The 9,980-nt window shown below is 40.6% G+C and overlaps 1 long non-coding RNA gene across 1 annotated transcript; it reads right to left on the bottom strand.

Annotated features, from left to right (window-relative positions):
• Window positions 1-1,879: 1,879 nt before the first annotated feature.
• LOC148055931 (uncharacterized) lies at window positions 1,880-9,175 on the bottom strand. The gene is made up of 3 exons (XR_015705059.1): window positions 9,095-9,175; window positions 4,936-5,266; window positions 1,880-2,831 (listed from the first exon to the last, which is right to left on the bottom strand). It is a non-coding gene; the product is annotated as an uncharacterized LOC148055931 (long non-coding RNA).
• Between the last annotated feature and the right edge of the window lie 805 nt (window positions 9,176-9,980).

The raw sequence follows: 9,980 nt of genomic DNA, 5'->3' as shown, positions 1-9,980 counted from the left end.
GTTTGTAGTTAATACAGAACAATCACCAGGAAAACATACTGTGAATTGTAACTAACAGCTTTTCTCAGTGTGGGAGCTAAACGGCAGAGGGGGAGATTGGCAAGTGACCAAACATGTATGTAAAGCTGATAATTTATCATCCTGTATCAAGAATCAAACACAGGGTGGAACCAATGGTCAATAGCCAAATTCCTATAAATGCAGGGCTGTGTTGTCCAGTTAAGCTGTACTGGACACTGTGCTGGAGGATCTGGGCTAGCGTAGCAGAGGGAGAAAAACTAAAGGGAGCAGCTGCTGTCCCTGTGCTACTGAGAGGATTTCTAAATTACTGTGATGAGGATAACTCAAACAGTGGTGTAATCCTCACCCTGCAGTCAAGGTGATGAAAGTCATGCAGAAGGAAACAAAAATTAGGGAATTATCAAAAGCTGAGACTGTGGAAAGCTAAGTGGTTTGTTAATTCAAATGTCCCCACAGTATCAAAATAGGCAGGAGGTTTATTTCTCAGTCCTGTTACTAAAGCAGCTGAGCAGCTCACAAACCAGACAGCTCTACGTACAGCCCAGCCCAAACTGCTGATTTACAGTAGAATTTAGTTTCAATTCCTCCTGATGAATAGTCTTATCCCAGGTTGAATCCATTGCAAACAGCTGCAGGATAGTGGTTACTGGGTTTTTTTGAATTTTTGGAGGCTGACAGTTTAACACACCCAGCAGCTTGTTAATTCCTCCCTGTCCCGCCTGGCCCACACCCTGTGCATCCTCTTCTACCCTGCAGAAACCTAATGCCTTTAGACAACTTCTGTACCATCCATTTTATCCAAACCTCTTTCGGTGCCTTTTGAGGTTATAAGAAAACTCTGGTTCTGCTTTAACTGAACTGCTTGGGTGGGGTTCATTTGCTATCACAATACCGAGGCGTGGGTGTATGGCAGTAGGTGGCTACAGAAAAACCAGGTGGCTAAGCTCCCCCACGAGGTGATGGAGATAGACTCAGTCAGTGTAACTTGGGGGTAATTCAGTTTACCCACAAACTTTGCCCATTGGGTGTCCCTATAGTAGACACCTTATGGCGGGTCAGATGAACTGTTCTCTCAAGAGAAAAGAATGAGCAGAGTTCATCCATTAGCTAGGTGCCATCCATAGGTTTTGCTGTGCCTGAACAGGATCGTGACAGAGACATAAACTTCCCTGTGACGGACCTTTTTTCCCCGATAGGGATTATGTCAAATACAGATTCACCCCAGGGGGTTCTTTCAGCCTCAGTTCTGGCAGTGGATTCAGTCACAGCACCATCCCCTCCCATTCGTGCTAATGTTATGCTGCCTCTCAGATCTTCATCGTTTGCTACACAACGTGCTATTCCTGCCGGATGGGCTCAGTCCATTTGATGTTTAGATGACTCTAGACAAAGATTTTTATCTATGTTAATACAGAACTTTACAAGTTCAATGCTTTTTTTGGACATACACAAATGTTTGTTTTAAAAGTACGTGCTTTAAATTAATCACATCCTTCTGAGTAATAAAATACTTTAAAACTTTCTCAGCTGCCTTATTATTTCTAGCTCATTCTGTTACATTTTATAAAATATTTGATGGGAGAGAAAGGACTCTTGGCTAGTGATTAGACAGGAAAGCAAACATGTTTTGGGGGAGTAATAATGTGTTTGGAATAGCTGATGCCTAAACATGGTTTACTGGAACTAGGGCACAATGACAAATACTGTACTTGGAGGCTGAGCAGTGGTTATTAATTAGCTATACCTACTTATTTTATGATGTCTCTGGTGTATTGCTGGTTTCGTAAATCTTCCTGTTCTTTTTCAAGGTAGCTTATTCAATGAAAATACCAACATGTGGTGGGGTCAGTACACGCTCATTTATTTTTATATTTTCTCTTAATGTACATTGAATTTAAAAATATTTGTTCTGGCTTCCATTAACTATAAATGTCATGCTGCCCCTTAAAAATATGCCATAAGCCATTTCTTAATCTTCTTACTCAAATCTGCCTGATACTTGTCCAGTGCAACACATAGAAATGTTTCACTACACAGTTTACATCCATGAGGGAGCATGGCATCTTCTTCTCTGACCTATATCATTGTAAGTCATTAAGCTTTGTACAACTATGATTTGTAAAGACTTACACAGAGTAAAATTGCAGTCACTAAGATGAAGAACTGGCTACTGCCTGACAATCTGAATGCGTAGGGTGCTACTAATCTGGGGCATCTAAACAACAGATAAACTGTGCCTGGCTCATCACAGATGAAGCACAGAGGAAAACGAAACTACCCTGAGATCTCAGATCTGAGGAAGGAATTTTCCCAACCCCCAAACCTAACAACTGGTATAAGTTGTTATATCGATGACCGAAGCTTAGAAACATGTTTTTTACAGAGTTTAACAAGCATTATTTAACCTCAGGTAGCCTCTCCACACACTTGTGTGAATACACACCAGACACAGAACTTCTTCCACGAGAAGAGTCTTCTAGAAAAATCTGACCTTATTTTGAAGGTTAAGTGGTGGTAAGTTCACCATCCTGGTCTTATTCTGTATTTCTAGGCTGGATTTCCTATCTTTGACATCTAGCAACAGCACTTTGTTACACCTCTATTAATTATGTTGAAAAATCCTACACAATCCACGGGAAAATACTTATAGAGTAGGATCCAAACCATTTCTCAACCTTCTTTTCAAGAAGCCAAATAATGTTATATTCTTCAATCCTTGCATCGGTTTCACAGCCCTCCTCTGAATTCACTCAAGCATGGGGACATTGGCTACATGATCTTCTTCAGCTTGAATAGCTTTTCTACACTTGCTGGTAAGGAAGAAAAGACAAAATTACTTTTTCAAACCTAATTTACTGAAAACAAATCATGGATTATAGATAAAATATACAGTTTATCGGTACAACAAGAGAATGGAGGTATCCATGGAGTTTCTACATGTCCTCAGTTTGGTCTGACATTTTAAAGGGTATTTCCAAACATATACTCTTGGTATCATTTGTGTTATTTATTTCTTACCTTCCAAATTAAAGCAATACTGGAAAAATACTTTTACAATTTAAACTCAATTTGTTCTTTGAGTTTCTTAAGTGATTAGTTGGAAGTAGTTTTCTGTTTGTTTTCCAGTGTGAATGTATTGCTTTGCTTAAGGATATTAGAACAAGATGGTTTACCTTATTTCTCTTGCTTGTTTAACAAGTTTAAAAAATAAAAGGTGTACTTTCAAAAGCTTCCACCCCTTTGCCTCTTGCAGACTCCTGACTAAATTAGAAAATTATAACAATAATAAAGTACATAAATTTACATTATGCATGGCAGCTATCAAATGTGTGTTTTGAGATGAGTCAGCCTTTACCATGAAGCCCCACTGTGTGACCTTTTAGTCTGACTGCAATCTCATCTAGTGATGGTTTCACTAACACTACATACAGTAGCCTTCTCCCAAAGTTCTGCCTTCCAAACCCAAGTCTTTTAAAACTTGGAGGTATAACCTGTGTGCTTAGTTTTCAGACATTTTATCTGACCTCTCACACTGGAATGCATTTTTGTGCATGGTCCCTGTTTAGACAGTGGCATAACAGTGCTATCTGCTCTGTTGTCCAGTCATTTCCAGCCTATCATGGTTCTGACAGCTGCTGAGCAGATATCCAGTACAATAACATGATTATCTGTTTCCCGTGTGGTTTCTGCTTTCAACATTTGAATGTATCAATATGTGCTGCTGTTGTTCTTTCCATATGTGTGTGACTTGGCACAGATGTACAATGAATTTTTTGGGGGGGTCAATCTTATCCTTTTTCATATAGAGGACTCCCTCTTGAATCTCTAAAGCTGATCTCTCTTGGGATGTGCCCAAATTCCTGGATTCGGCTGAGTTCAGAAGCCAGCAAGTGCTGAGGCACGAACATGAGGAAAGAGAACAGCTCCAAGTCATCATGAAATAAAAAGGCCTGGACATTGACAGTGATGGAAGTCAGCAAAAAAGCTTGTTCACTTGTTAGGTACAGCAGTCTACATATCCAAATTGCATTAAAGCACAGTCATCTTAGATTCAGTGTGGCTGTGATGTCATTCCTTTACTTTGCCGTTTCCCCAGTCAGAGATGATAGAGCTGCATTATCTCAGATTACGATGCTGTATCTAAAGTCACTTTATCTGTGGAGAAGTGACTCACTGATTTTTCTAATTTATGAGACATCAAAACAAATGCATGCATCAACTAAGGACAAAGTGATTTCCAAGACCTTTGCTGTGCAGAGTGAACAGAAACAGGATGTTGTGCTTAACCTCAGGGCTGGCTAACCTCAAAGATTTTTTCAAGCATCTTCAAGAGATGCTGAAAAATATTACCAAGGTAATTGACAAATGAATATTTTCTCCTTTGTTTTTTTTTCTTTTCTTTAATGAAAATGGAATTGTGGTACTCGTCTATTCTAACTGAAACTGATCTAGAAATAAAAAAAGAGAAAAAAAAACAACAAAAAACTAAGTTTCTCCTTCCAAATCTTTACAAGATTGTTTCAATTTTTTTAAAGTTTTAAAATACTTAAAAGCTTTCAAAACTAAACATAAAATTCAGAGGTTAGATATGCCTCCCTGAATTGAATTCCCCATGAATCCTATGTTATAGATACAATTAACTACCTGTGCAGCAGCATCTACTGAGCAGTCATTTAGAAATTAGGTTTAGATCCCCTAAAGGTCATTAGGCTGGCAGATCTGATAACTACATGAAATGTAGTGAAAAGACAAAAGTACATGTCAGTAGCCGGGAGCTGGTGAGTCAAGACTGACATTAAGGTTTTACTGAAAAAAAAAAAAAAGCTGCTGTTCTTTCCAAAAATAAGGCAGCCATTTCTTGTTCATCCACTTTTGAGGTGAAAACCAGATATACAGTGAATTCTCCAGTCTTACCTTGTGAGAGGTCAGGGACGCTGCACACACCTCTGGAAACCACGTTTTGCCAGAAGAAGAGGAAACATGAGGATGGAAGCTGTGTGCAATGTCTCATGTAGCAAGACCACTCTGGACACAGCCTGAGTTGTGTCATCTCAAAAGTCAGGGCTTTCCTGAGCCCAGCGGGCTCATCCCGGTACGGCACTGAAAGGAGTGTGATGGGCTCACAAACTAATAAGTGAGGCACAGGAGGAAGGCTTGAAAGATCTCGCAAAAGGCCTGGGTGGTAGTGCCATGTCTTGTGCATGGAGAGAAACAGAAATTCCCCCTGGGAATCAGTCAGCTAGCCCTAGGGAATGAATTCACAATGCAGTTTAGTTATGGACTTACCCAGACATAATTAAAATGTAATAGCAATCTGTAAGTAATGTACATTTAAAGGATAGCAGGGCTCAAATGAAAAGACAGTTTTCAAAATGGTGTGCTTTTCATAGATCATGTGGTTGCAAAGGCAATGGGAAAAAGAGACCAGGAATGGGTCTTATCTCCCTGTGCAAACAGATGGACTTCTGTCAAAATGCAGGCATTGCACTCTGCTTGTAATACATCAAGGTACTCGGCTCCTTGGGTGCCTTGACTTTGCTTTTACAACCACCTTTACTTTCATAGTATAGGTGCTTATGGTCGTATAATTAAAAATAACACATTAAACCAATGAATTATAGTGGCAGCTCAGTTTTCTGAGGCCATATAAATTAATCGCTTTCTCATCCTCCTCTGACCTTGCTTTGGTAAGTAGGTAGGATGAATTCATTTGACATTTACTCTTTGCCAGCTTTACTTCCTGAACATCCTCTGCAAAGCAGCAGATTAATTCTTCAGGGTTAAAGTGTGATGCAGACAACACAGCTGTACAAGAGACGAAGACGATAAGAAAGCCTCTTACCACATGCTCTGCCATCCACCAAAAAATTAGCAAGAAGACCCAGCAAACCTTCTTCCTGCCAGCCTTGATCGGATGGGAAAAGGGGTGACAGCCGATTTCAGTGCTGTCCCTGAGATATCATGGCTTAACAAGTGGGTACATTCAACAGCACATTGCTGCCTTCCTCCCCAGGGCTTACCCTGGGGGGGGACGGGGTGGCAAGGGAGGGCAGTGCCTTTGAAGGATTATGAAGTAACGCGCAGATCATTGCTCAGCACTTTCCCTAACCTCAGAACAAGCGCTGTTCACATAAGCATGATTTGAAAACAACTTGAAATAAGAAAAAAATGACAAAAGAGGATTAATAGAAACCGTTCTAACAGAAATAGCAATTGGATGCCACTTTAAAATTGCTGAGACTCATCAGTTTGTCTTTCTGATATTGCTTGGGAGAGGAACTGCAATAGGTAATAAACTATTAACAATACAGAGGAAAAAAACAACACCCACTCTGTCTGATGTTTTGCCATGAGGATCTACTGGCTACCAACACAAAGCTTTTCAGGTCACTGTGTTCCATATTTTTCTTGTGAAATGTACTGTGCGCTTCGGTCACTTAAATAAATCTGTGTATGCAGTTTCCTAATTTTTTTTATTTTATTGCCTAATAAAAGGGACTTTAAAGACCATGTGGATCTGTAATTGAAGATTCTAGGCTTAAAGAGAAAACAATTTTATAGGAGCACAAGGGACATGGTATTTGTTATGAGAGTAGAGCCTACCCACATCATAATTTCTGCACAGCAGATGTGGAAAAAAGCAATGCAGAGAAATGGTTGGAGGCAGATCCCAGCTAGCCCTGGATCAGTGCTGAAGGAGGAGGAACAAAAGCAAGTAAAAGGAGCCTTTCCCAAGTTTTGTTCCGTGCGAGGTCAGCTTCCCTCCAGCCCCCTGCTCACCAGGGTCACCCAGACTTACCAACCCCTCTCCTGCAGCATGAACGCTGCTCACAGCTCTCAGCAGCTGTGTTGGGGCAGCACAGGCACCTCCCTGACCAACAACAGCCCCAAATGGCTCCTCTCAGCCTCAGCTTTGGCAAACTGAGCTGAGCGGCAGCTTAAAGCTGCGCCCTTTCCCACCCTGCAGGTGTGCACCTTCACCCTCTGGCTCCAGCAGAGAGAGAAGGAGGATCTGTGGAAAACCCCCAGCATGAAAATGATGCCCTGCTATAGGCAGGCCAATTTCAGGTGTAGGGCTTGAAATGAGGCTGTTCCAGAGGTGTGAGGTGCTTGGTTGCGTGACGACGATGCTCTGCACTGTGTTCTTACAAATAACCCAAGCGATGCTCCCTCATGGCGTCTCAACAAGCCTGGAGCCTTCCTGCGGAGGACGGTGCGTTTCTCCACACCTCCTGCTGCTGGGCAGAGGCTTTATTCTGGCCTTGGCCTGCCCAAGGCAAGTGCTTAAAAAAAAAAGATATATTTAGTCATCGTCTAAAAGTGTGTGAACTGCAGAGTTCATTTGATATATTATTTAAAAAAATGCATCAAAGCCAGTCCATACTGCTTCTCTTCATTTACAGGCTTTTAGATAGGTGTTTTAAAAGTTCAGTAATCCAGTTGAGGCTGGTTAACTACAAAGAGTAGCTGATTGATAAAGTATTCCTCAAGTAATCTTCTGTCACCGAATATCTAATTTTGTAAATTAAAGTGTACTACATATGGCTGTGACTACTGTAAGAAGGAGAGTTAGTGTTGTTTCCTTTCAGAAAATGGTTTGGTTTATAATAATTATTTTTCCTAATATCACACTGTGCCATCTTGTGTTTAATTAAACAAATATGGACACACGTACTTTGGGGACTGGGTAGATTTACGCCCGCGATCATACATAAACAATACATTTCATATCAAATCATACTTTGTTGGTTTGCATTTCTCCAAAATTTCCCAGTCTGGTCCTGTTCTGGAGGAATCCTGACTGATTTACCCTCATGGGCTAAAAGATCACAAGTTACAGTTTCACAATGACTTAAATAAGATGTGTTGAAATAGGAACATTTCAGCTAGACCTCACTTTGAGTTTTTTATTATTTCAGTCAACAGTTCAAAGGAAATATTGAAAGGGAGAACACTGTTGTAATCTCCCCTGCATCAAAATCCACTAGCCTGGTAATGTTATCTGAAGTCAAGATGATACAGTGCCACAAAGACGGGCTCTAATCTGGAAAAGATGGATATCAGATCACAGATTAGAAAATTATAAAGAACTAACTGAAGTGGAGATGTTATGGACTGGGCATCAAACAGAAATGCAAGATTAAGGAGAACTAAAGGTGAAATTCTTGTAGGAGCTATTTTAGGATCTTTTTTACCAATGTTCTGAATGATTTGTCAAAATACAGGAGGATAAATGTATGAAATAGTACCTTGAGGACAGGAAGAATATTTATTAGCAGAAAAATACAGAGCTGGGCATGAAAACATCAAGCACACAAAAATTTGTTGGAAACCGATTGGAAGAGGAGGGACTTTAGAATATCACGCAGTTACGTTTTGCCTAATTCATTAATGTGCTTTGATGGCATAGAAAGCAAAGAGGATTCTAGAGCATATGAAAAAGTAGAAATTTTCTGTATCAGTTGAAATGTGCGTGTACAAGGCACTGCTCTGATCTGGGATGAAAACTGAATTTTCATCATGACTGGAAAATATTATAAAGCTGATCTAGGGAATGGAGAGCCTTTTGTAGATCAGAAACTAGAAGGACTTATATTTTTAACACTTAAACAAAGGCTGAGGGAAAATGTTATTGTTTTTATAAATATAGTTTGAGGAAAAACCAAGCTAAATGGCACTATTGGCACAAGAATGCATAGGTATAAATTCACCAAAAAGAACTATAGTCTTCAAATTAAAAGAATGTTTCTGATTATAAGACCAGCAAGGATCTGGAATAACCCACCATTTGGAGTAGTGGAGACGAAAGAATATATACACCTAACTACTTTAATGCTAATTTAACAGATATTGTCCTCTGTCATCCTCAGTAAGTGAAAGTACCTGCCATGGTTTAACCCCAGCCAGCAACTAAGAACTACGCAGCCGCTCGCTCACCCCCCCCACAGTGGGACAGGGGAGAGAATCAGAAGAGCAAAAGTGAGAAAACTTGTGGGTTGAGATAAAGACAGTTTAATAGGCAAAGCAAAAGCCGCGCACGCAAGCAAAGCAAAACAAGGAATTCATTCATTACGTCCCATCGGCAGGCAGGTGTTCAGCCATCTCCAGGAAAGCAGGACTCTGTCACAAGTAGTAGTTACTTGGGAAGACAAACATCATCACTGAGAACGTCCCCCCCTTCCTGCTTCTTCCCACCCGCTTTATCTGCTGAGCATGACATCATGTGGTATGGAATAGCCCTTTGGTCAGTTGGGGTCAGCTGTCCCAGCCATGTCCCCTCCCAACTCCTTGTGCACCCCCAGCCTCCTTGCTGGTGGGGGGGGGTGAGAAGCAGCAAAGACCTTGACTCTGTGTAAGCATTGCTCAGCAATAACAAAAACATCCCTGTATTATCAACACTGTTACCAGCACAAATCCAAAACATAACTATCTACTATGAAGAAACTCTATCCCAGCCAAAACCAGCACAGTACCTTATCATCTAGAATGGTATACAGCTGCTCCTTCCCAGGACCAGAGCAAGATTAATTACTGAGTGTTTCTGCTTCTTTTTTCTTGGCATTATTCATTACTGCTTTTTTCTGACAAACATTGGCATTAGGATTTCTTCTATCCCTTGCACATTTAAAAAATTACTTTGGTTGTACTCAGCCTTGCCAGCACATTTTTCTACCTGATGTCTTGTTCCTCGTCATTATTTCTAATTTAGAACAATCATGACATTTATCGTGTCATTATATTTTATGGACTGGGTTCTCCTTTTACTTTGCACTTGGCTGAAAAAAGAATCCCCAAACCTCTGTTTTGGTGATACAGTTCAGTTCCTAACAAAATAGACCAGCAAAACTCTAAAAGCGGGCCAAAGTGGGGAACAGGAGGAACAAGCAGCCAGAGACTGGAGCTTCTTTTGCTAACCACTCTGCAGGTGGCATGTTGTGAAACTATTTGTGGGTACTGGT

This window comes from Nipponia nippon, unplaced genomic scaffold (genome assembly GCF_047370975.1).
Source record: "Nipponia nippon isolate SJK-2023a ecotype South Korea unplaced genomic scaffold, ASM4737097v1 scaffold_2, whole genome shotgun sequence".
Lineage (NCBI taxonomy): Eukaryota > Metazoa > Chordata > Aves > Pelecaniformes > Threskiornithidae > Nipponia > Nipponia nippon.
Note: the sequence above shows the minus strand (reverse complement) of the source record. Positions and strands in the feature narration are given on the sequence as shown.